Consider the following 25,157-nt stretch of genomic DNA (forward strand, 5'->3'; position numbering starts at 1 on the left):
AAAAATATTGGGCTTCTAGCTGTGTGTGGGACTTGTTGTATTAGTCCATCTATACTGACCTCCATCAGGTTGCAAACTGAATATATTTTTTTCTGCATCTACCTCTGAAAAAATATTAGGCTTCTAGCTGTGTGTGGGACTTGTTCTATTAATCCATCTATACAGACCTCCATCAGGTTTCAAACTGAATATATTTCTTTCTGCATCTACCTCTGAAAAATATTGGGCTTCTAGCTGTGTGTGGGACTTGTTCTATTAATCCATCTATACAGACCTCCATCAGGTTGCAAACTGAATATATTTTTTTCTGCATCTACCTCTGAAAAAATATTGGGCTTCTAGCTGTGTGTGGGGGGCTTGTTCTATTAATCCATCTATACAGACCTCCATCAGGTTGCAAACTGAATATATTTTTTTCTGCATCTACCTCTGAAAAAATATTGGGCTTCTAGCTGTGTGTGGGACTTTCTCTATTAGTCCATCTATACTGACCTCCATCAGGTTGCAAATTAAAAATAATTTTTTTCTGCATCTACCTCTGAAAAAATATTGGGCTTCTAGCTGTGTGTGGGACTTTCTCTATTAGTCCATCTATACTGACCTCCATCAGGTTGCAATTTAAAAATAATTTTTATCTGCATCTAGCTCTGAAAAAATATTTGGCCTTCTAGCAGTGTGTGGGACTTTCTCTATTAGTCCATCTATACTGACCTCCATCAGGTTGCAAATTGAATATAATTTTTTTCTGCATCTAACCCAGCCAATAGTTTTGGCCTAATACCACAGTTTGGCCACTCAGCTCTGCTCGGTTCCCATCCATTGTTTTTTTGTGCAAACAACTCCAGAGTTGTTAATTAGTTAACCACCAAAATGAGTGGAAAAAGGCCTGCTGCTGGTGGAAAGGGGAATAGGCGTGTTGGGAAGGGGAAAAAAGGTTGTGTCCGTGGGGTAGGTGTTAAAGCAACAGTAACATCTGCAGAAGAAAGACCATCTTCCAGCCAAACTAAAATGTCTACTTCTTTTAGCGGACAATGTGATAAGATCCCTTTCTTACGGCCACGCCAATTGCTACAAATTCCAGATGAGGCACAAAAACAGCAGGTGCTTCAACGGATATCAAGTGCTCCTTTAAGTGGGCTCTCCTCCACATCAACTTCAACATCACAAATACTCCAGTCCTCAAAGGTGTCACCCCAATCGCACTTGCTTCCTCACAGCTCCCAAATCTCCAGCTGCCCGTCTGAGTATGAGGTAGAACAGATGGTTGAGTCTGCAGAGCTGTTTACTCATACTATAGCCTGGGAATCAGAGGTTGACTCCAGCGCTTCTGTGAATCCAGACGAGGAAATGATCTGCACTGATGCCCAGAATCTTTATGAGTCGGATCCAGGACCAGACGCAGAAGGTTCTGACCATAATGTAGACCCTCATTCCCAAACTGTAACTCCTGTTGGTGGAGACAATGAGGAAGACGATGATAAGACTCAAATACCTGATTGGAGCGACAACTTTAGTTTTTTGTCAGGGCAGGAACAGGTTGGCTCTGAGGACGACGGGTGTGATAACGCACAGGGTGATGATGATGAGGTTGGAGATCCCACTTACTGTCAACCCACAGTCAGCCAAGAGATGAGGTCAGCAGAGGAGGTGGAGGAAGATGCTAGTGACGACGAGGTCAGGTTGCGCCTTTCTGGACAGAGACGTAGTACTGGAAGCACGTCAACAACTGCATCCTCAAACACAACTCTGCCTCTCACCACAAGTCGTGGTGGCTCTTCAGGTCGCATGGGTGCTAAGCCTTGCATAGGCTGGGCATTTTTTCAGATCGATAAAGATGACCCAACTCATGTTATCTGTAACATTTGTCAGCAAAAGCTAAGTAGAGGCCAAAAAATACATAGTTTGAGTACTTCATGCATGAACCGGCACATGGACATGAAGCATAAGTTGCAGTGGGAAGCTCAGTGTGCTACAATGCGGCCTAGCCGGCCGGGCCAACCACCGTCTGCCATATCTTGTGCATCCGCGGCCTCTTCATCCTCTGTGACTGGGGTGACAGCAGTCACACCTGTTTTGGGGCGCACACCTGCCACCTCTTTACCCGCAACAGCCAGCGTGATTGGCAGGTCATCATTTTCTTTGGAGGCGGTAACACCAGCTGGTGTTGAGCGCTGTCCGACATCGATAGCACCACCTTTGGATCAAGGCAACCTAACATGTCCGCCTGCATCTTCCTCACAGACCGGCAGTTTGCCGGGGACACCCTTATCAACCCCGTCTAAGCACAATAGCCAGCCCTCGGTCCCTCAGATGTGGACAAGTAAAAGACCATTTCCTCCTAGCCATGAGAAAGCTAAGAGGTTGAATTTCACCATCTGCAAGCTCTTGGCTACAGAAATGCTGCCTTTCCGCCTGGTGGACACAGAGGATTTTCGAGACCTTATGTCCGTCGCAGTGCCCCAGTACCAGATGCCCAGTCAGCACTACTTCTCAAAGAAAGGTGTGCCTGCGCTCCACCAGCATGTCGCACACAACATCACCGCTTCTTTGAGAAACTCTGTGTGTGACAGGGTGCATTTCACCACAGACACTTGGACGAGTAGGCATGGACAGGGGCGTTACATGTCGCTGACTGGGCACTGGGTAACTATGGTGACAGCAGGACAAGGGGCTGCTGTCCAAGTCTTGCCGTCCCCACGAGTTGTGCGTCAATCCTCTTTATGTCAAAGTTTCTCCACTGCTTCTGCCTCCTCAACCTCCTCTCGGTCTTCCACCTGCACCCAAAGCCTGTCTGGTCATGCCACAAGCTTTCTAACTGCGCAGAAGGGATCCTGCACACCTCCTTACTATGCTGGCAGTAAGGCTCAACGTCATCAGGCGGTTTTTACATTGAAATGTCTGGGAAATGTGAGTCACACAGCTGAGGAGTTGTGGTCAGCTCTGGAGAACCAATTTCATGAATGGTTGTCTCCACTGGACCTGAAACCAGGGAAAGCCGTGTGCGACAGTGCTGCAAACCTGGGTGCGGCCCTTCGCCGGGGCAATGTCACACACGTGCCTTGTATGGCTCACGTGTTGAACCTGGTTGTCCAGCAATTTTTAGCCCACTATCCCAGACTAGATGGCCTTCTGCAGAGGGCACGGTCGCTGTGTGCTCACTTTCGCCGTTCGCATCCCGCAGCTCAGCGACTTACATCTCTACAGAAGTCGTTGGGCCTGCCACTTCACTGGCTAAAATGCGATGTGCCTACCCGGTGGAATTCAACTCTGCACATGTTGCAGCGACTGTGGCAGCACCGACAAGCCCTGGTGCAATACGTTCTGACGTATAGCCTGGGCAAACGAGTTCCAGAGGTGGGGCAAATCACGCTGGAGGAGTGGTCTCAGATCAGGGACCTATGCACCCTTCTGCACAGTTTTGAAATGGCGACGAAGATGTTTAGTGCTGACGATGCCATTATCAGCATGACTATTCCGGTGATTTACATGCTGGAGCACATGTTAAACAGAATTCGGAGTCAGGTGGTGGCACAAGAGGAGGTGGAGGAAGTAGAGAAGGAGGAGTTGTATGCGGAAGGGCTAACATCTGCAAGGTCCAGACGGTCGGCAGCACCAAGGCGGCAGGCATGTGAGGGTGGGGGAGATGGTTTTACCAGGGCGCATGGTAGCAGCCAAACTTGTGAGGAAGGTGCAGCAGCCCAGGAAGAAGTGGAGGACGAACTGATGGAAGACTCATCAGATGAGGGAGACCTTGATCACATTTTTGTTGTGCGAGGTTGGGGGGAGAGGACAGAGGAAGGAAGCATGATTGTTACCTCGCCACCAACACAACAGGGACTTGGTGCTCCTGGATGCGCAACACACATGAGTGCCTTCTTGCTGCACTACCTGCAACATGACCCTCGAATTGTGAGAATTAGAAATAATCCTGACTACTGGGTTGCCACACTGTTAGATCCCCGGTACAAAAGTAAATTTGCAGAAATTATTCCTGCCATAGAAAGGGATGCACGCATGCAGGAGTATCAGCAGAGACTGTTGCAGAATCTTACATGTGCTTTTCCACAAAATACCAGTGGTGCACGTAGTGAATCTCACAGTTCCAACTTGCCAACCGTGGGACCGTCAAGTGTTCAGCACTCAAACCGTAACAGAACCACAGTATCTGCTGGTAACATCAATTTTGCGGAATCATTTCACCACTTTTTTAACCCATCCTTTGCAAGGCCACAGGAGACAAGAAGTCTGACACATAGTCAATGCCTAGAGACGATGGTACAGGAGTATCTCCAAGTAAACATTGAAGCCACGACTGTGTCACTGGACCCTTGCTATTTTTGGGCTTCCAATCTGGATAAATGGCCGGAGCTAGCCACTTACGCCTTGGAGATCTTGTCATGCCCCGCAGCCAGCGTTCTGTCTGAACGTGTGTTCAGCGCTGCTGGTGGTGTGCTGACAGATAAGCGCACGCGGCTCTCCACTGATAATGTAGACAGACTCACGTTCATAAAGATGAACAAATCATGGATCCGAAATGACTTTTCTACCCCTGTGTCATCCTGGGGAGAGTAAAAGCTTGATGATTGGTTAAAATCACCCTACCAACGGTTTTAAGCTTTCAAATTACTAATCATGTTTATCTGTATCTTGGCTGGAAAATAATTTGGGCTTTGTAGCAGTGTGCAGCACTGATCCTATTAGGCCATCTATACTAAAGCTTCACCAGATTTAAAATTAATAATAATTTTTAGCTGCATCTAGCCCGGAAAATAATTTTGGGGCTCCGAGATGCGCAAGACACATAAGTGCCTTCTTGCTGCACTACCTGCAGCATGACCCTCATATTGTCAGAATTCGAAGTAATCATGACTACTGGGTTGCCACACTCTTAGATCCCCCACACTTTTCGATCAACCTTTTCATTTTAATAAAGACCAAAAAAATGGTCATTTTTGAAATTATAAGCATTAGCAGGTTGTTAGAAACTGAAATCAAACAGTTTTCAACTCAAAACTTTATTCTAGGTGATGTTACATTTTCACATAGGACCCCTTGTTCGAAAGGAGCTTCTGAACTCTCTCGTCCATTGAATTTGTCAGGTTTTGGATGGTTTCTGCTTCAATTGTTTTGCATGAGGACAGAATACCCTCCCAGAGCTGTTGCTTAGATGTGAACTGCCTCCCGCCATCATAGACACTCCTTTTAATGATGCTACAAAGGTTCTGAATGGGGTAGAGGTCAGGGGAGCATGGGGGTCACACCATAAGTTTGTCCCCTTTTATGCCCATATCAGCCAGAGATGCAGATGTTTTATGTGCAGCATGAGATGGTGCATTATCATGCAGAAAAATGATCTTGCTGTGAAATACACGGTTCTTCTTCTTGAACCATGGCAGGAAGTGCTGTTTGAGAAAATCCACATACATTATGGAGTTCATCTTTAGCGCCTTCAGGGATCCTAAAGGGGCCGACAATCTCTCTCCCTATGATTCTAGCCCAAAACATTACTCCACCTCCTCCTTGTTGGCGCTGTAGCCGTGTTTGCGTGGGGTGTCCATCAACCAGCCATCCTCCACTCCATCCATCTGGACCATCGAGCGCTGCACGGCACTCATCCGTGAACAAAACAGTTTTGAAATCAGTCTTCATGTAATGTTTGGCCCACTGGAGCCGTTTCTGCTTGTGTGAAGTGGATAGAGGAGGTCGACAGGATGGCGTATGCACAGCTGCAAACCTCTGAAGGACCCTGCATCTTGTTGTTCGGGGGACGTTGGAGGCACAAGCAGCTTCAAAAGCTTGTCTGCTGCTATGACAAGGCTTTTTTGCCGCTGCTCTTTCAACCTGACGTAATTGCCTGTAGGAAAGAGTCCTCAATTTGCCCTTATCAGCACGCACACGTGTGTACTGTGAATCAGCTACATACTTCTTGATTGCCAAGACACTTCATCCTGATCATCGCACAATGTTGATTGTAGTCATGCCTTGACCTAAACACTCCACAATTTGTTGCTTCTCAGCAGCCGACACATCCTTTTTCTTTCCCATTTTGGCAGAAAATGTAGGCTGCTTAATAATGTGAGAGAGCCTTCTTAAGTAGTCTTGCCTTTCATTGGACACACCTGCCAAACTAATTAGCACAGGTGTCTGCAATTGCTTACAGTGATATAAAGAGCCCTGACACACATCACCATCAATGAGTTTAACTGACAAACAAACAAATTCTTCCCTTATCACTCCTAAACACTTTTTGCATAATAATTTGGAACACAGTGTACATGTGCTTTTCCACAAAACACCAGTGGTTCACGTAGTGAATCTTACAGTTCTAACTTGCCAACCGTGGTCTGTATGGAGTTGTTCAATAAAGGGCCCAAAATTAAGATAACATAGATGGGAGAGGTCTCTATGAATAGGAATTCCTAAGTATTTGATACCCTGTGAGGGCCAGGCAAAGGGAAAGTTGGACTGGATGGAATCCTATATGGATTTGGGGAGGGAAACATCGAGGGCCTCAGACTTCGCTGCATTGATTTTAAAATTTGACCATGTAACAAAGTGATCTATTTCAGCCATAACAGCATGGATGGATATATGTGATTGAGTGATATATACTAGGACATCATCAGCAAATAGAGAGCACTTGTACTCGGTGCCTCCCACCTCAATCCACCTAATATTGGGGTTATGGCGAATTGATGAGAGCAGGTGCTCCGTCACTAGGATGTATAAGAGAGGGGACAGAGGACATCCCTGCCTTGTCCCATTGGTGATTGTGAAAGGTGATGAAAATGTTCTGATGCACCCCCTGGGCCTTGGGACACCCGAAGCCGGACCCTTTTTGGTGGATGCTGGTGGTTGTAGTCTTCGTGGCGGCGACCCGGTTCCGTGGCTCAGGTTGGTCAAACCAGTGGCGGAACTATTTATGTGGTTTTGATGTTTAAATGTCCGACTACGCCACCCGTGGATTGCGGTCAGAGTGAACTGCCGCTACAGGGCAGACCGCTGAGGCTGGTGTTGTGGGTGCAGCAGAGCGTAGCATAACTCCCCACGGGAGGAGTAGAGCCTCAGGGCAGTGTATGCGGAGGATGGGGGTGATGGTGCAGGGCAGCAGCAGTAACGACACGGAGTCAGTGATGCAGTTCAGGGCCTTTACTCACAGTTCTTATTATCCAGACCACGTCTGCAGGTAACGGCTGCCCACGTCGTACTGTGCTCACCAGGTGAGGGGCTCAGACAACTCCCAGATAACTTTGGAGCGCTTCACAGGACCCCCTTTGTGTGTCCTTTGTCTGGCCTTTCTTACCAACACTTCTGTCCGGCTGCCTCGGGCCTCCTCTTGGTAAACTTGGCGCCAGTTTCCCTGACCCTATGTGGTGCCTTCCTAGCGGGTGTAGCGAGGGGCTGTGCCACATAAAATGTCAGAGCCTCCGGTTTCTAGCTGAGGGTAGTTTCCTGCCTCCACTAGTTCGGGGACCAGTCTCCCCCTTTGGCCTGACCCCTCCACGCAGGTGGATTCGGGCGTGCGGTGGCGACTCGCCCGTCCGCACCCCTGGGATCCCTTCATTCCTCGTTCCTGGAGCCTTCTCCGCTCCTCTTCCTTCCTTCTCCCTCTTCCAGGCCTGGGCCTCTGTTACTAGGCCCGCCTCCGGAGCAGAGCTCATGCAGAGCCCCTGCTCCCTGCCACTTCTGCTCAGACTTCTCTGCACTGAACTAAGATGGTGCTCACCTTTTATACTCCCTTCTCAATGCACCCAGGAACTGCTTCCTCCCTGCTCCTGCACTACAGGGTTCCCCTTCCTCAGTGTTCCCTCCCCCCACTCCAGCCAGGGACAGGGACTGTCGTGCCCATCTCAGGGGCATATTGGTCGCCCTGCCCCACGGCAATGTGGTGTAATGCATGCAGGTGTCGGGTCCTGACCCACACTCCATCCTTACCTGAGAGTGAGATATCACACCTCTGGGTGAGGTGCAATACCTCTGTAGCAACCGAGCCCTCAGGGTGCTACAGTTCCATTTATCTTCTGCCTAGGTGACGTATTGTGATACAGGGCCGTGATTTTGGCTATAAAAGGGTCCCCTAGACCCCTACCCCAAGCTTTTAAGAGAATCATATATGGCGTGCCAGGAGACTCTATGGAATGCTTTCTCAGCATCCAACGAGAGTATCTAATTACAAATTTTTAACTGCATCTAGCCCAGGAAATACTTTGTGCCTAGTAGCAGTGTCTGCTAGTCAGCGGATTATCCCGGCTGTTAAGCAAGCTACACCACCTGTAGTTTGGACACTTAATTTTTTCAAAGGAAATGCTTCGGGACCACGGGATACTCAGTGAAGAGCATCAGGATGCACCCCAAGGCATAGGGGCTGGGACTGGCAGTAGGATGCCTTGCGGTGGACAGCCGAGCTCGATCCTTATAATAGCTTTTGAACTGCAGCAGCTACTGGAGCTGGAATTACGCGGCTGCTGGCATGAGACTTGCCCTCCAATAGATCCTTGTAAATGGATTTAAAGTGTATTCATTCAAATTAGAGAGACAATTTAAATTAAAAAGCTTAGAGCTGCCTCCACCACAGGGGGGCTCGCTCGACCCACCAGCGGACAGGCACCAGTATTGGGAGAGGGGGGCTGGCCGTCAGGGTTCACCGCGGCTCTGGCACAAACCCGGCGACACGAGGTGGCACGGGCAGGAGCGGACTGGCCGTGTCGGCTTCTCACTTTTTGGATTTTAGAAGGGCATGACATGCCTATATCTGTGTCTCCCCCTCCTTTTACTCCTCCACCTCTTTTATTTTCGCATGACTATATGTACTTGTCACTTTTCCATGTGTTAGTTATGTCTTCTGAGCAGTTTGTCAGCTTTTGGACACCTTTTAAGGTGTTTTCTATGTGTTTCTATGTGTTTTTGTTTGCCTGCCATTGGTTTTAACGGTGTTCGAAGGTGTTCGACGAACAGTTCGATGAACACACGGGTGTTCGACGAACCGAACCGAACTCGAACACTACGGGGGTGGCTCAACACTACTCTTCAGTTGTTGATTAAACACTTTGTAGGGTTAGTCTCCAATATGAAAGCAATGTCAGGGTTGGCATTGGTGTTATGCTGGTGGGTGCAGTTGCTTTTAAAACAATAGGCCATAGTTTAATTCTTGAAGAACTCATTGTTTTTTTGCATTTGGTGGTGTTTGGAATCTTTTTCACTTTCTGTGCTAAGGCTTATGCTTTTATTTCTTTCTTGGTAACACTTTAGCTACCTTAGTGGGCAGAAAGCAAAGGTAATTGAGAGAATTTGTAGGCAGAGGTGGAAAAGCTACATAACTGATTCCAAAAACTCCTCTGTCTTTAGAGTTAGTGTTTAAAATGCCAAAAATGGCAGAGGTCTTTAGGGGGAATTTGGTGCTGCTGTAGTCTCTTTGTAATCTGTTGGAGCTAAGGCTCATAGTGTACTTTCTTTCTTGGTAAGAGTTTAGTTACCTTATTGGCAAAAAAGTGAAAATAATTGAGAGAAATGTAAGAATTGGTGGAAAAGCTACATAGCTGATTCACAAGAATTCATCTTTGAGTTTTGGATAATGCTTTGCCTTGTTTTTAAACTTTTTAGTAATTGGCTCTTTCAAGACATATTCAGTCCTCCTTTTTTAAGTAAAACTTTAGCAGATTTAACAGCCAAAATCCTAAACCAGTCAAGTGGGTTCATGTATTGGTGGTATAGTGGTGAGCAAAGCTGCTTCCCGAGCAGTTGACCCAGGTTCGATTTCCAGCCAATGCAATACTTAGGTAGTTTTATTTCTGGCATATCATACATTTTATAAACTATTTTGTAATGTTAGTACAGAAAATGTAAAAAAAAAAAGCTGACCCTGTAAGCATTGGTGGTATAGTGGTGAGCATAGCTGCCTTCCAAGCAGTTCACCCGGGTTCAATTCCCGGCCAATACAAAACATCGGTGTTTTTTTTTTTCAGGCACGTCATACTTTTTACTAACAATTTTGTAGGGTTAGTGCAGAAAATGTGAAAAAAATGCTGGGTACCTTAAGCATTTTTGGTATAGTGGTGAGCAAACCTGCCTTCCAAGCAGTTGACCTGCGATTGATTCCTGGTCAATGCAATACTTATGTGGGGTTTTTTTCCTGGCACGTCTTACTTTTTACTAATAATTTCGTATTGTTAGTGCAGAAAATGTGAGGAAAAAGCATGGCTTCTGTAAGTGTTGGTGGTATAGTGGTGAGCATAGCTGCTTTCCAAGTAGTTGACCAGAGTTTGATTCTCAGCCAACTCATGAATTGTTTTTCACATTTGGTGATGCTTTTAGTCTGTTTTAATTTTTCGTGTTAAGTCTCAGGCTCTTCTTTCTTCTTAGAGTTTAGCAACCACGAAAATGAGAAAAAAATTGAAGAGAATATTTCTTAGCTTTTTTTCAACTGTCTCATCTAACTGATGAGAGTCCAGGGGAGGAGTCCTGAGGAGATAATTTGCATATTCCCACTGCATTTTGGGGTAAGTGAAGAGTCTCCGAGAGCTCAAAGAACACTGGATTTTGGCTGTTGGAGCTGAAAAGAGGACATCAGTAAACCGCATTTTGAAGCTTTTTTTTTTAAGCTTTTTTCACTGTTTTCAGAACATTAACAATAAGAACATGGAAGAGTCCAGGAGCCATTTGGTGAGCTGCATATCCTGCTACATGTTCACAGACTTGCCAGTGGAAAAGCCAAATTTCACATGCCAGAAATGCAAGCTTGTGTCCCTGTTGGAGGAAAAGTTGCGAAATCTAGAAGAGAGGTTAACTACCTTGAAAATCATTAAGGAAGGTGAAGAGTTCTTAGACAGAGCAGAATTATCTCTTCATGATTCAGAAAGAGAAGAAATTCGAACTGCACCTGACGAAACAGAGGAATGGAAGCATGTGACCCACAGAAGCAGGAGGATCGAGAGGCAGTCAGCACCCATACTGCTCAGGAACCAGTACCAGGCTCTCACGCAGGAGAACCATGAAGAAATACAGCAAAATAAGACTTTGCCAGCAATGAATAACCTTGTAAGCCCTCAGAATACTCCTGGATGGAGAACGAAGAATGTTGTGAAGAAAAAACGGAGAGTGGTGGTTATGGGGGATTCCCTGTTAAGAGGAACAGAGGCCGCTATCTGCAGACCAGACATAACCTCAAGAGAAATGTGCTGTCTTCCAGGAGCAAAAATTAAAGATGTGTCTGACAGGATATCAAGACTCTTCAGACCTACAGATCACTACCCATTCCTGCTAATACATGTGGGGACAAATGACACCGCAAGAAAGGACCTGGAAACCATCTGCAGTGACTTTGAAGACTTAGGCAAGAAAGTGAAAGAATTGGGAGCGCAGGTGGTCTTCTCATCCATCCTCCCAGTGGATGGCCATGGAACAATGAGGTGGAATAAGATTCTACAGGTGAACAACTGGCTACGTCGATGGTGCCGTCAACAAGGATTTGGATTTCTGGATCACGGAATGAATTACCTATACGATGGACTACTTGCTAGAGATGGGGTGCACCTTACGAAGACTGGAAAACATGTATTTGGAAGTCGCCTTGCTACACTCATCAGAAGAGCTTTAAACTAGAACAATGTGGGAAGGGAAGCAAAAGGCCAGAAAAAGCCATACAGCTGACAAATACTATTGAGATCTCTGCTACTGGAAGTGGAAAAGAAGAACAAAGACAAAACAATTTAAATAATAAAAATATGGGAGGAAGAGAAACCAATCACAAACTAAAATGTTTTTATACAAATGCACAAAGCATGGGCAACAAACAAGGAGAATTGGAACTACTAATGCAGGAAAAGGAATATGATGTCATTGGAATCACTGAAACTTGGTGGGACGATACACATGATTGGAATAAAAGGCTAAAAGGATACAACTTATTTGCAAGAAACAGACTTGATAAACGAGGAGGAGGTGTTGCATTGTATGTTAGAAAAGCGTATATCTGCACAGAGATTGAAGCTTCAGAGACTGGGAGTTCTGTGGAAACTGTTTGGGTAAGAATACAAGGAGAGAACAACGGAAAGGACACCATTGTAGGCATTTACTACAGGCCACCTGGGCAAGCTGAAGATATGGATGAACTCTTTATGTATCAAATGACCAAGTTCTCCAAAAAATATGACGTAGTGGTCATGGGAGATTTCAACTATCCAGACATTTGTTGGGAATCTCTCTCAAGTAAAACTAACAGGTCAAGCAAATTCTTATCCTCTCTTGCTGACAACTTTATCTTCCAAAAGGTAGGGGAGAAAACAAGGGGATCTGCTACTTTGGATCTAATCCTTATAAACAGGGAGGAAATGGTTGAGGAGGTAAAGGTGGCTGGGACCCTAGGAGGCAGCGATCATGCTATTATAGAATTTTGGATAACTAGAGGAGGAAGACATGTGAAGACTCAAACTTCAAGGTTAGATTTTAGAAAGGCAGATTTTAAGAGACTCAGAAAGAGAATAGGAGGGATCCAATGGCTGGATGTCCTTAAGGACAAAAATGTCCAGGAAGGATGGGAAATTTTTAAAAATGAGATTCTCAAAGCACAATCGTTAACAATCCCGAAAAGTAGGAAGAATGGGAAGCATTTAAGGAAACCAGGATGGATGAACACAGAACTTAAACACATGCTAAAAAGAAAGAAAGAAATGTTTATTAAATGGAAAGAGGGAGGCATATCTAAAGAAGATTATAATGCAGTCTGCAGATCCTGCAGGGCACGTATCAGGTTAGCTAAAGCTGACAATGAATTAAGGCTTGCAAGAGATGTCAAAAGCAATAAAAAAGGATTTTGGGGGTATGTCAAAAGTAAAAGAAAAGTCAAAGATGCTATAGGATTTTTACAGGATGAAAATGGAGAAATGGTAAGAGAGGATGTTGAGAAGGCCGAACTTTTTAATTCCTATTTTGCATCTGTTTTCTCTCAGAAAGAAAATGTAACATCAACTGATCTTCACTGTCCTTTTAAAGGAATAGAGGAATCCAAGTTATCTGTAAACCGAAAGATTGTGAGGGAATATTTAGCTAACATAAATGAGTTCAAGTCTCCAGGTCCAGATGAATTACACCCCAGAGTACTGAAGGAGATCGTAGAAGAAATTTTAGAACCACTCTCCATAATCTTTGAAAATTCTTGGAGAACAGGAGAAGTCCCAGAAGACTGGAGAAGAGCAAATGTTGTTCCTATCTTCAAAAAGGGGAAGAAGGTGGACCCAGGGAACTATAGGCCGGTGAGTCTGACTTCTATACCAGGAAAGATCTTTGAACAAATTATTAAACAACATGTATGTAAGTACATGGATAAGAATGAAGTGATTAACCAGAGTCAGCATGGGTTTGTAACTAACAAGTCATGTCAGACTAACTTAATTTCCTTCTATGACAGAATCACTGACTGGGTGGATCAGGGAAATGCTGTAGATATAGTATATCTTGACTTCAGCAAAGCATTTGACAAAGTATCTCACACCATCCTTATTGAAAAAATGACTAAGTATGCAATGGACCAGGCAACTGTTAGGTGGATTCATAACTGGCTTAGTGATCGGACTCAAAGGGTGGTTGTAAATGGCTTCACATCCAGCTGGATGAATGTCTCAAGTGGGGTACCACAGGGCTCCGTCCTGGGACCTGTATTGTTCAACATCTTTATCAATGATTTAGATGAAGGAATTGAGGGTAAGCTGATTAAATTTCCTGATGACACAAAGCTAGGAGGGATAGCTAATACTAGAGAAAAGAGAGAGAGGATTCAAAAAGACCTAAATAAACTGGAGCAGTGGGCAGCAACCAACAGAATGGTTTTTAACAGGGAAAAATGCAAAGTACTACATCTGGGCAATAAAAATGAAAAAAGCATATACAGAATGGGAGGAATAGAGCTAAGCAACAGTACATGTGAAAAAGACTTAGGTATACTAATAGATCATAGACTGAACATGAGTCAACAGTGTGATGCAGCAGCAAAAAAGGCAAATACAATTCTGGGATGTATTAACAGAAGCATACAGTCTAGATCACGTGAAGTCATTATCGGTCTTTACTCCTCTTTGGTCAGACCTCATCTGGAATACTGTGTACAGTTTTGGGCACCACATTTTAAAAAAGACATAGACAAACTGGAGCAAGTTCAGAGAAGAGCGACCAGAATGGTGACTGGTCTGCAAACCATGTCCTATGAGGAACGGTTGCAGGATTTGGGAATGTTTAGCTTGCAAAAAAGAAGACTGAGAGGAGACTTAATAGCTGTCTACAAATATGTCAAGGGCTGTCACATTGTAGAAGGATCATCTTTATTCTCATTTGCACAAGGAAAGACTAGAAGCAATGGGATGAAACTAAATGGGAGGAGACACAGATTAGATATTAGAAAAAACTTTTTGACAGTTAGGGTGATTAATGAGTGGAACAGGCTGCCACGAGAGGTGGTGAGTTCCCCTTCAATGGACGTCTTCAAACAGAGGCTGGACAGACATCTGTCTGAGATGATCTAGTGAATCCTGCTTTGAGCAGGGGGTTGGACCAGATGACCCAGGAGGTCCCTTCCAACTCTACCATTCTATGATTCTATGATTCTATGATCTTCTGCTCTTCAGTTGTTGATTAAACACTTTGTAGGGTTAGTCTCCAATATGAAAGCAATGTCAGGGTTGGCATTGGTGTTATGCTGGTGGGTGTAGTTGCTTTTAAAACAATAGGCCATAGTTTAATTCTTGAAGAACTCATTGTTTTTTTGCATTTGGTGGTGTTTGGACTCTTTTTCACTTTCTGTGCTAAGGCTTTTGCTTTTATATCTTTCTTGGTAACACTTTAGCTTCCTTAGTTGGCAGAAAGCAAAGCTAATTGAGAGAATTTGTAGGCAGAGGTGGAAAAGCTACATAACTGATTCCAAAATCTCCTCTGACTTTAGAGTTAGTGTTAAAAATGCCAAAAATGGCAGAGGTCTTTAGGGGGAATTTGGTGCTGCTGTTGACTCTTTGTAATCTGTTTGAGCTAAGGCTCATAGTGTACTTTCCTTCTTGGTAATAGTTTAGTTACCTTATTGGCAAAAAAAGTGAAAATAATTGAGAGAATTGTAAGAATTGGTGGAAAAGCTCCATAGCTGATTCACAAGAATTCATCTTTGAGTTTTGGACAATGCTTTGCCTTGTTTTTAAACTTTTTAGTAATTGGCTCTTTCAAGACATATTCAGTCCTACTTTTTTTAAGTAAAACTTTAGCAGATTTAACAGCCATAATCCCAAACCAGTCAAGTTGGTTCATGCATTGGTGGTATAGTGGTGAGCATAGCTGCTTCCCAAGCAGTTGACCCAGGTTCGATTCCCGGCCAATGCAATACTTATGTAGTTTTATTTCTGGCATATCATTCATTTTACAAACTATTTTGTAATGTTAGTGCAGAAAATGTAAAAAAAAAAGCTGATCCTGTAAGCATTGGTGGTATAGTGGTGAGCATAGCTGCATTCCAAGCAGTTGACCCAGGTTCAATTCCCAGCCAATACAAAACATCAATGTTTTTTTTTTTCAGGCACGTCATACTTTTTACTAACAATTTTGTATTGTTAGTGCAGAAAATGTGAAAAAAATGCGGGGTACCTTAAGCATTTTTGGTATAGTGGTGAGCAAACCTGCCTTCCAAGCAGTTGACCTGCGATTGATTCCTGGTCAATGCAATACTTATGTGGGGGGCTTTTTCCTGGCACGTTTTACTTTTTACTAATAAATTCGTATTGTTAGTGCAGAAAATGTAAGAAAAAAACATGGCTTCTGTAAGTGTTGGTGGTATAGTGGTGAGCATAGCTGCCTTCCATGTAGTTGACCCAAGTTCGATTATCAGCCAACGCATGAATTGTTTTTCACATTTGGTGATGCTTTTAGTCTGTTTTAATTTTTCATGTTAAGTCTCAGGCTCTTCTTTCTTCTTAGAGTTTAGCAACCACGAAAATGAGAAAAAAATTGAAGAGAATATTTCTTAGCTTTTTTTCAACTGTCTCATCTAACTGATCTTCTGCTCTTCAGTTGTTGATTAAACACTTTGTAGGGTTAGTCTCCAATATGAAAGCAATGTCAGGGTTGGCATTGGTGTTATGCTGGTGGGTGTAGTTGCTTTTAAAACAATAGGCCATAGTTTAATTCTTGAAGAACTCATTGTTTTTTTGCATTTGGTGGTGTTTGGACTCTTTTTCACTTTCTGTGCTAAGGCTTATGCTAATATTTCTTTCTTGGTAACACTTTAGCTACCTTAGTTGGCAAAAAGCAAAGCTAATTGAGAGAATTTTTAGGCAGAGGTGGAAAAGCTACATAACTGATTCCAAAAACTCCTCTGTCTTTAGAGTTAGTGTTAAAAATGGAAAAAATAGCAGAGGTCTTTAGGGGTAATTTGGTGCTGGTGCTGACTTTTTGTAATCTTTTTGAGCTAAGGCTCATAGTGTACTTTCTTTCTTGGTAAGAGTTTAGTTACCTTATTGGCAAAAAAAGTGAAAATAATTGAGAGAATTGTAAGAATTGGTGGAAAAGCTCCATAGCTGATTCACAAGAATTCATCTTTGAGTTTTGGACAATGCTTTGCCTTGTTTTTAAACTTTTTAGTAATTGGCTCTTTCAAGACATATTCAGTCCTCCTTTTTTTAAGTAAAACTTTAGCAGATTTAACAGCCATAATCCCAAACCAGTCAAGTTGGTTCATGCATTGGTGGTAAAGTGGTGAGCATAGCTGCTTCCCAAGCAGTTGACCCGGGTTCGATTCCCGGCCAATGCAATACTTATGTAGTTTTATTTCTGGCATATCATACATTTTACAAACTATTTTGTAATGTTAGTGCAGAAAATGTAAAAAAAAAAGCTGACCCTGTAAGCATTGGTGGTATAGTGGTAAGCATAGCTGCATTCCAAGCAGTTGACCCAGGTTCAATTCCCGGCCAATACAAAACATCAACGTTTTTTTTTTTCAGGCACGTCATACTTTTTACTAACAATTTTGTAGGGATAGTGCAGAAAATGTGAAAAAAATGCGGGGTACTTTAAGCATTTTTGGTATAGTGGTGAGCAAACCTGCCTTCCAAGCAGTTGACCTGCGATTGATTCCTGGTCAATGCAATACTTATGTGGGGTTTTTTTTCCTGGCACGTCTTACTTTTTACTAATAATTTCGTATTGTTAGTGCAGAAAATGTAAGAAAAAAACATGGCTTTTGTAAGTGTTGGTGGCATAGTGGTGAGAATCGCTGCCTTCCAAGTAGTTGACCCGAGTTTGATTCTCAGCCAACGCATGAATTGTTTTTCACATTTGGTGATGCTTTTAGTCTGTTTTAATTTTTCGTGTTAAGTCTCAGGCTCTTCTTTCTTCTTAGAGTTTAGCAACCACGAAAATGAGAAAAAAAATTAAGAGAATATTTCTTAGCTTTTTTTCAACTGTCTCATCTAACTGATCTTCTGCTCTTCAGTTGTTGATTAAACACTTTGTAGGGTTAGTCTCCAATACGAAAGCAATGTCAGGGTTGGCATTGGTGTTATGCTGGTAGGTGTAGTTGCTTTTAAAACAATAGGCCATAGTTTAATTCTTGAAGAACTCATTGTTTTTTTGCATTTGGTGGTGTTTGGAATCTTTTTCACTTTCTGTGCTAAGGCTTATGCTTTTATTTCTTTCTTGGTAACACTTTAGCTACCTTAGTTGGCAAAAAGCAAAGTTAATTGAGAGAATTTGTAGGCAGAGGTGGAAAAGCTACATAACTGATTCCAAAAACTCCTCTGTCTTAAGAGTTAGTGTTAAAAATGCCAAAAATGGCAGAGGTCTTTAGGGGTAATTTGGTGCTGGTGCTGACTCTTTGTAATCTTTTTGAGCTAAGGCTCATAGTGTACTTTCTTTCTTGGTAAGAGTTTAGTTACCTTATTGGCAAAAAAGTGAAAATAATTGAGAGAATTGTAAGAATTGGTGGAAAAGCTCCATAGCTGATTCACAAGAATTCATCTTTGAGTTTTGGACAATGCCTTGCCCTGTTTTTAAACTTTTTAGTAATTGGCTCTTTCAGGACATATTCAGTCCTCCTTTTTTTAAGTAAAACTTTAGCAGATTTAACAGCCATAATCCCAAACCTGTCAAGTTGGTTCATGCATTGGTGGTATAGTGGTGAGCATAGCTGCTTCCCAAGCAGTTGACCCATGTTCGATTCCTGGTCAATGCAATACTTATGTAGTTTTATTTCTGGCATATCATACATTTTACAAACTATTTTGTAATGTTAGTGCAGAAAATGTAAAAAAAAAGCTGACCCTGTAAGCATTTGTGGTGTAGTGGTGAGCATAGCTGCCTTCCAAGCAGTTGACCTGGGTTTGATTCCTGGCCAATGCAAAACATGGGTGTATTTTTTTTTCAGGCACGTCATAATTTTTACTAACAATTTTGTAGGGTTAGTGCAGAAAATGTGAAAAAAATGCTGGGTACCTTAAGCATTTTTGGTATAGTGGTGAGCAAACCTGCCTTCCAAGCAGTTGACCTGCGATTGATTCCTTGTCAATGCAATACTTATGTGGGTTTTTTTTTCCTGGCACGTCTTACTTTTTACTAATAATTTCGTATTGTTAGTGCAGAAAATGTAAGAAAAAAACATGGCTTCTGTAAGTGTTGGTGGTATAGTGGTGAGAATTGCTGCCTTCCAAGTAGTTGACCCGAGTTCGATTCTCAGCCAACACATGAATTGTTTTTCACATTTGGTGATGCTTTTAGTCTGTTTTAATTTTTCGTGTTAAGTCTCAGGCTCTTCTTTCTTCTTAGAGTTTAGCAACCACGAAAATGAGAAAAAAATTGAAGAGAATATTTCTTAGCTTTTTTTCAACTGTCTCATCTAACTGATCTTCTGCTCTTCAGTTGTTGATTAAACACTTTGTAGGGTTAGTCTCCAATATGAAAGCAATGTCAGGGTTGGCATTGGTGTTATGCTGGTGGGTGTAGTTGCTTTTAAAACAATAGGCCATAGTTTAATTCTTGAAGAACTCATTGTTTTTTTGCATTTGTTGGTGTTTGGACTCTTTTTCACTTTCTGTGCTAAGGCTTATGCTTTTATTTCTTTCTTGGTAACACTTTAGCTACCTTAGTTGGCAAAAAGCAAAGCTAATTGAGAGAATTTGTAGGCAGAGGTGGAAAAGCTACATAACTGATTCCAAAAACTCCTCTGTCTTTAGAGTTAGTGTTAAAAATTCCAAAAATGGCAGAGGTCTTTAGGGGTAATTTGGTGCTGGTGCTGACTCTTTGTAATCTTTTTGAGCTAAGGCTCATAGTGTACTTTCTTTCTTGGTAAGAGTTTAGTTACCTTATTGGCAAAAAAGTGAAAGTAATTGAGAGAAATGTAAGAATTGGTGGAAAAGCTACATAGCTGATTCACAAGAATTCATCTTTGAGTTTTGGACAATGCTTTGCCTTGTTTTTAAACTTTTTAGTAATTGGCTCTTTCAAGACATATTCAGTCCTTCTTTTTTTAAGTAAAACTTTAGCAGATTTAACAGCCATAATCCCAAACCAGTCAAGTTGGTTCATGCATTGGTGGTATAGTGGATAGCATAGCTGCTTCCCAAGCAGTTGACCCGAGTTCGATTCACGGCCAATGCAATACTAATGTAGTTTTATTTCTGGCATATCATACATTTCACAAACTATTTTGTAAGGTTAGTGCAAAAAATGTAAAAAAAAGAACTGATCCTGTAAGCGTTGGTGGTATAGTGGTGAGCATAACTGCCTTCCAAGCAGTTGACCTGGGTTCTATTCCTGGCCAATGCAAAACATGGGTGTGTTTTTTTTTCAGGCACGTCATAATTTTTAATAACAATTTTGTAGGGTTAGTGCAGAAAATGTGAAAAAAATGCTGGGTACCTTAAGCATTTTTGGTATAGTGGTGAGCAAACCTGCCTTCCAAGCAGTTGACCTGCGATTGATTCCTGGTCAATGCAATACTTATGTGGGTTTTTTTTCCCTGGCACGTCTTACTTTTTACTAATAATTTTGTATTGTTAGTGCAGAAAATGTAAGAAAAAAACATGGGTTCTGTAAGTGTTGGTGGTATAGTGGTGAGCATAGCTGCCTTTCAAGCAGTTGATCCAGGTTCGATTCCCGGCCAATGAATGAATTTTTTTTCACATTTGGTGATGCTTTTAGTCCGTTTTAATTTTTCGTGTTAAGGCTCATGCTCTTCTTTCTTCTTAGAGTTTCGCAACCACGAAAATGAGAAAAAAATTGAAGAGAATATTTCTTAGATTTTTTTCAACTGTCTCATCTAACTGATCATCTGCTCTTCAGTTGTTGATTAAATACTTTGTAGGGTTAGTCTCCAATACGAAAGCAATGTCAGGGTTGGCATTGGTGTTATGCTGGTGGGTGTAGTTGCTTTTAAAACAATAGGCCATAGTTTAATTCTTGAAGAACTCATTGTTTTTTTGCATTTGGTGGTGTTTGGACTCTTTTTCACTTTCTGTGCTAAGGTTTATGGTTTTATTTCTTTCTTGGTAACACTTTAGCTACTTTAGTGGGCAAAAAGCAAAGCTAATTGAGAGAATTTGTAGGCAGAGATGGAAAAGCTACATAACTGATTCCAAGAACTCCTCTGTCTTTAGGGTTAGTGTTAAAAATGCCAAAAATGGCAGAGATCTTAGGGGTAATTTGGTGCTGGTGCTGACTCTTTGTAATCTTTTTGAGCTAAGGCTCATAGTGTACTTTCTTTCTTGGTAAGAGTTTAGTTACCTTATTGGCAAAAAAGTGAAAATAATTGAGAGAATTGTAAGAATTGGTGGAAAAGCTTCATAGCTGATTCACAAGAATTCATCTTTGAGTTTTGGACAATGCTTTTCCTTGTTTTTAAACTTTTTAGTAATTGGCTCTTTCAAGACATATTCAGTCCTCCTTTTTTTAAGTAAAACTTTAGCAGATTTAACAGCCATAATCCCAAACCAGTCAAGTTGGTTCATGCATTGGTGGTATAGTGGTGAGCATAGCTGTTTCCCAAGCAGTTCACCCGGGTTCGATTCCCGGCCAATGCATTACTTATGTAGTTTTATTTCTAGCATATCATACGTTTTACAAACTATTTTGTAATGTTAGTGCAGAAAATGTAAAAAAAAAAGCTGACCCTGTAAGCATTGGTGGTATAGTGGTAAGCATAGCTGCCTTCCAAGCAGTTGACCTGGGTTCAATTCCCAGCCAATACAAAACATCGGTGTTTTTTTTTTCAGGCACGTCATACTTTTTACTAACAATTTTGTAGGGTTAGTGCAGAAAATGTGAAAAAAATGCTAGGTACCTTAAGCATTTTTGGTATAGTGGTGAGCAAACCTGCTTTCCAAGCAGTTGACCTGTGATTGATTCCTGGTCAATGCAATACTTATGTGGGGGTTTTTTTTCCTGGCACGTCTTACTTTTTACTAATAATTTCGTATTGTTAGTGCAGAAAATGTAAGAAAAAAACATGGCTTCTGTAAGTGTTGGTGGTATAGTGGTGAGCATAGCTGCCTTCCAAGAAGTTGACCCGAGTTTGATTCTCAGCCAACGCATGAATTGTTTTTCACATTTGGTGATGCTTTTAGTCTGTTTTAATTTTTCGTGTTAAGTCTCAGGCTCTTCTTTCTTCTTAGAGTTTAGCAACCACGAAAATGAGAAAAAAATTGAAGAGAATATTTCTTAGCTTTTTTTCAACTGTCTCATCTAACTGATCTTCTGCTTTTCAGTTGTTGATTAAACACTTTGTAGGGTTAGTCTCCAATATGAAAGCAATGTCAGGGTTGGCATTGGTGTTAGGCTGGTGGGTGTAGTTGCTTTTAAAACAATAGGCCATAGTTTAATTCTTGAAGAACTCATTGTTTTTTTGCATTTGGTGGTGTTTGGAATCTTTTTCACTTTCTGTGCTAAGGCTTATGCTTTTATTTCTTTCTTGGTAACACTTTAGCTACCTTAGTGGGCAAAAAGCAAAGCTAATTGAGAGAATTTGTAGGCAGAGATGGAAAAGCTACATAACTGATTCCAAAAACTCCTCTGTCTTTAGAGTTAGTGTTAAAAATGCCAAAAATGGCAGAGGTCTTTAGGGGTAATTTGGTGCTGGTGCTGACTCTTTGTAATCTTTTTGAGCTAAAGCTCACAGTGTACTTTCTTTCTTGGTAAGAGTTTAGTTACCTTATTGGCAAAAATGTGAAAATAATTGAGAGAATTGTAAGAATTGGTGGAAAAGCTCCATAGCTGATTCACAAGAATTCATCTTTGAGTTTTGAACAATGCTTTGCCTTGTTTTTAAACTTTTTAGTAATTGGCTCTTTCAAGACATAGTCAGTCCTTCTTTTTTTAAGTAAAACTTTAGCAGTTTTCACAGCCAAAATCCCAAACCAGTCAAGTGGGTTCATGCATTGGTGGTATAGTGGTGAGCCTAGCTGCTTCCCAAGCATTTGACCCGGGTTCGACTTCCAGCCAATGCAATACTTATGTAGTTTTATTTCTGGCATATCATACATTTTACAAACTATTTTGTACTGTTAGTGCAGAAAATGTAAAAAACAAAGCTGACCCTGTAAGCATTGGTGGTATAGTGGTAAGCATAGCTGCCTTCCAAGCAGTTGACCTGGGTTCAATTCCCAGCCAATACAAAACTTTGGTGTTTTTTTTTTTCAGGCACCTCATACTTTTTACTAACAATTTTGTAGGGTTAGTGCAGAAAATGTGAAAAAAATGCTGGGTACCTTAAGCTTTTTTGGTATAGTGGTGAGCAACCTGCCTTACAAGCAGTTGACCTGCGATTGATTCCTGGTCAATGCAATACTTATGTGGGTTTTTTTTTCCTGGCACGTCTTACTTTTTACTAATAATTTCGTATTGTTAGTGCAGAAAATGTAAGAAAAAAACATGGCTTCTGTAAGTGTTGGTGGCATAGTGGTGAGAATCGCTGCCTTCCAAGTAGTTGACCCGAGTTCGATTCTCAGCCAACGCATGTATTGTTTTTCACATTTGGTGATGCTTTTAGTCTGTTTTAATTTTTCGTGTTAAGCCTCATTCTCTTCTTTAGAGATGAGCGTTGTTCTACTCGAACTGTTTGCCAATCTCAAATTCGAGCTGTTTTGGGCGGTGTTCGAGCCGGTCGGCGAACACGAACAATTTGAGAAAAATTCGGCTGTTCGAGGTTATGTTCGATAACTGTTCGTGCACCAAAATCATAACTGGATTTTTTCTCAGTAATGATGAAAATTAATGTTAATACGCAGTTTGAGTGTACAGCGGGGCGGGGGGAGGGGCAGGGGATGGATCTCTGCAGGAACAATGAAGATCTCCATTTTTTTTTCTCTTTCCCGCATTTGCAGTGGGGAGGTGCAATCTGTCAGCCTATCAGCAGCGCACACACGGAGCGAAGTGCTTTTTTTCACACAAGCAAGGGCATGTGTGATTGGCAGTGTATGTCACATGTCCTTGCCCTATAATACCAAGCCATTTTCCCCGTCGCCACCATTTTCTCACTGCTGCAGCTGCGTGTTAGACGGCACCGCTGTTGCTGTGTGCGCTATACCTTGTTAATTTCAAGCCAATTTTCGCACAAATATACAGATAGCTTGGGAGTAGGGAATAGTTGTGATTGCAGTCCTTTTAAGGACTAGGTTACAGCATTTCCTACGACTTTTATCAAGCAGGTCTGTGCTCTTAAATAGATAGATTGTGGGAGTAAAGACTAATTGTAATTGGAGTCCTTTTCAGGACTAGGTTACATCAGTTCCTATCAGTTTTTGCCAGGCAGGTCTGTGCCAGTGCTGTGCAAGTTTTTTTCACAGCATTTGGCTGAATCTAGCAAAGCTAATCCTTTTTGGCCTATTGCAGAGTGTGTTAGTCAGTGGAGTAGCCTATCTGTGTTGCAAGATATACCACCTGTGTATAGAATACCAATTTTTTTACTGCACCTAGTGAAGTAAAATCTTTTGGGCATAGCATCATTCTATTAGTCCATCTATACTGACCTCCATCAGGTTGCAAACTGAATATAATATTTTTCTGCATCTAGCTCTGAAAAAATATATGGGCTTCTAGCAGTGTGTGGGACTTGGTCTATTAGTCCATCTATACTGACCTCCATCAGGTTGCAAATTAAAAATAATTTTTTTCTTCATTTAGCTCTGAAAAAATATTTGGGCTTCTAGCAGTGTGTGGGACTTGTTCTATTAGTCCTTCTATACTGACCTCCAGCAGGTTGCAAATTGAATATAATTTTTTTCTGCATCTAGCTCTGAAAAAATATTTGGGCTTCTAGCGGTGTGTGGGACTTGGTCTATTAGTCCATCTATACTGAACTCCATCAGGTTGCAAATTAAAAATAATTTTTTTCTGCATCTAGCTCTGAAAAAATATTTGGGCTTCTAGCAGTGTGTGGGACTTGGTCTATTAGTCCATCTATACTGACCTCCATCAGGTTGCAAATTAAAATAATTTTTTTCTTCATTTAGCTCTGAAAAAATATTTGGGCTTCTAGCAGTGTGTGAGACTTGTTCTTTTAGTCCTTCTATACTGACCTCCAGCAGGTTGCAAATTGAATATAATTTTTTTCTGCATCTAGCTCTGAAAAAATATTTGGGCTTCTAGCAGTGTGTGGGACTTGGTCTATTAGTCCATCTATACTGACCTCCATCAGGTTGCAAATTGAATAAAAAAATTTTCTGCATCTAGCTCTGAAAAAATATTTGGGCTTCTAGCGGTGTGTGGGACTTGGTCTATTAGTCCATCTATACTGACCTCCATCAGGTTGCAAATTAAAAATAATTTTTTTCTTCATTTATCTCTGAAAAAATATTTGGGCTTCTAGCAGCGTGTGGGACTTGTTCTATTAGTCCATCTATACTGACCTCCATCAGGTTGCAAATTAAAAATAATTTTTTTCTGCATCTAGCTCTGAAAAAATATTTGGGCTTCTAGCAGTGTGTGAGACTTGGTCTATTAGTCCATCTATACTGACCTCCATCAGGTTGCAAATTAAAAATAATTTTTTTCTGCATCTAGCTCTGAAAAAATATTTGGGCTTCTAGCAGTGTGTGGGACTTGGTCTATTAGTCCATCTATACTGACCTCCATCAGGTTGCAAATTGAATAAAAAAATTTTCTGCATCTAGCTCTGAAAAAATATTTGGGCTTCTAGCGGTGTG

The 25,157-nt window shown here is 41.8% G+C and overlaps 5 non-coding genes across 5 annotated transcripts; all 5 read left to right on the top strand.

The window, feature by feature from the left end:
* The first annotated feature begins 15,279 nt into the window (after positions 1 to 15,279).
* TRNAG-CCC (transfer RNA glycine (anticodon CCC)) lies at positions 15,280 to 15,351 on the top strand. Its single transcript has one exon. It is a non-coding gene; the product is annotated as a tRNA-Gly (tRNA).
* Positions 15,352 to 16,702: 1,351 nt separating this feature from the next.
* TRNAG-CCC (transfer RNA glycine (anticodon CCC)) lies at positions 16,703 to 16,774 on the top strand. Its single transcript has one exon. It is a non-coding gene; the product is annotated as a tRNA-Gly (tRNA).
* A 4,192-nt stretch (positions 16,775 to 20,966) lies between these two features.
* TRNAG-CCC (transfer RNA glycine (anticodon CCC)) lies at positions 20,967 to 21,038 on the top strand. The gene has a single exon. It is a non-coding gene; the product is annotated as a tRNA-Gly (tRNA).
* Positions 21,039 to 21,134: 96 nt separating this feature from the next.
* TRNAG-UCC (transfer RNA glycine (anticodon UCC)) lies at positions 21,135 to 21,206 on the top strand. Its single transcript has one exon. It is a non-coding gene; the product is annotated as a tRNA-Gly (tRNA).
* A 1,350-nt stretch (positions 21,207 to 22,556) lies between these two features.
* TRNAG-UCC (transfer RNA glycine (anticodon UCC)) lies at positions 22,557 to 22,628 on the top strand. The gene has a single exon. It is a non-coding gene; the product is annotated as a tRNA-Gly (tRNA).
* Positions 22,629 to 25,157: the final 2,529 nt, after the last annotated feature.

Source organism: Phyllobates terribilis, unplaced genomic scaffold (assembly GCF_046119375.1).
Source record: "Phyllobates terribilis strain yellow unplaced genomic scaffold, ASM4611937v1 Scaffold_3__8_contigs__length_932513732, whole genome shotgun sequence".
Classification (NCBI taxonomy): Eukaryota; Metazoa; Chordata; class Amphibia; order Anura; family Dendrobatidae; genus Phyllobates; species Phyllobates terribilis.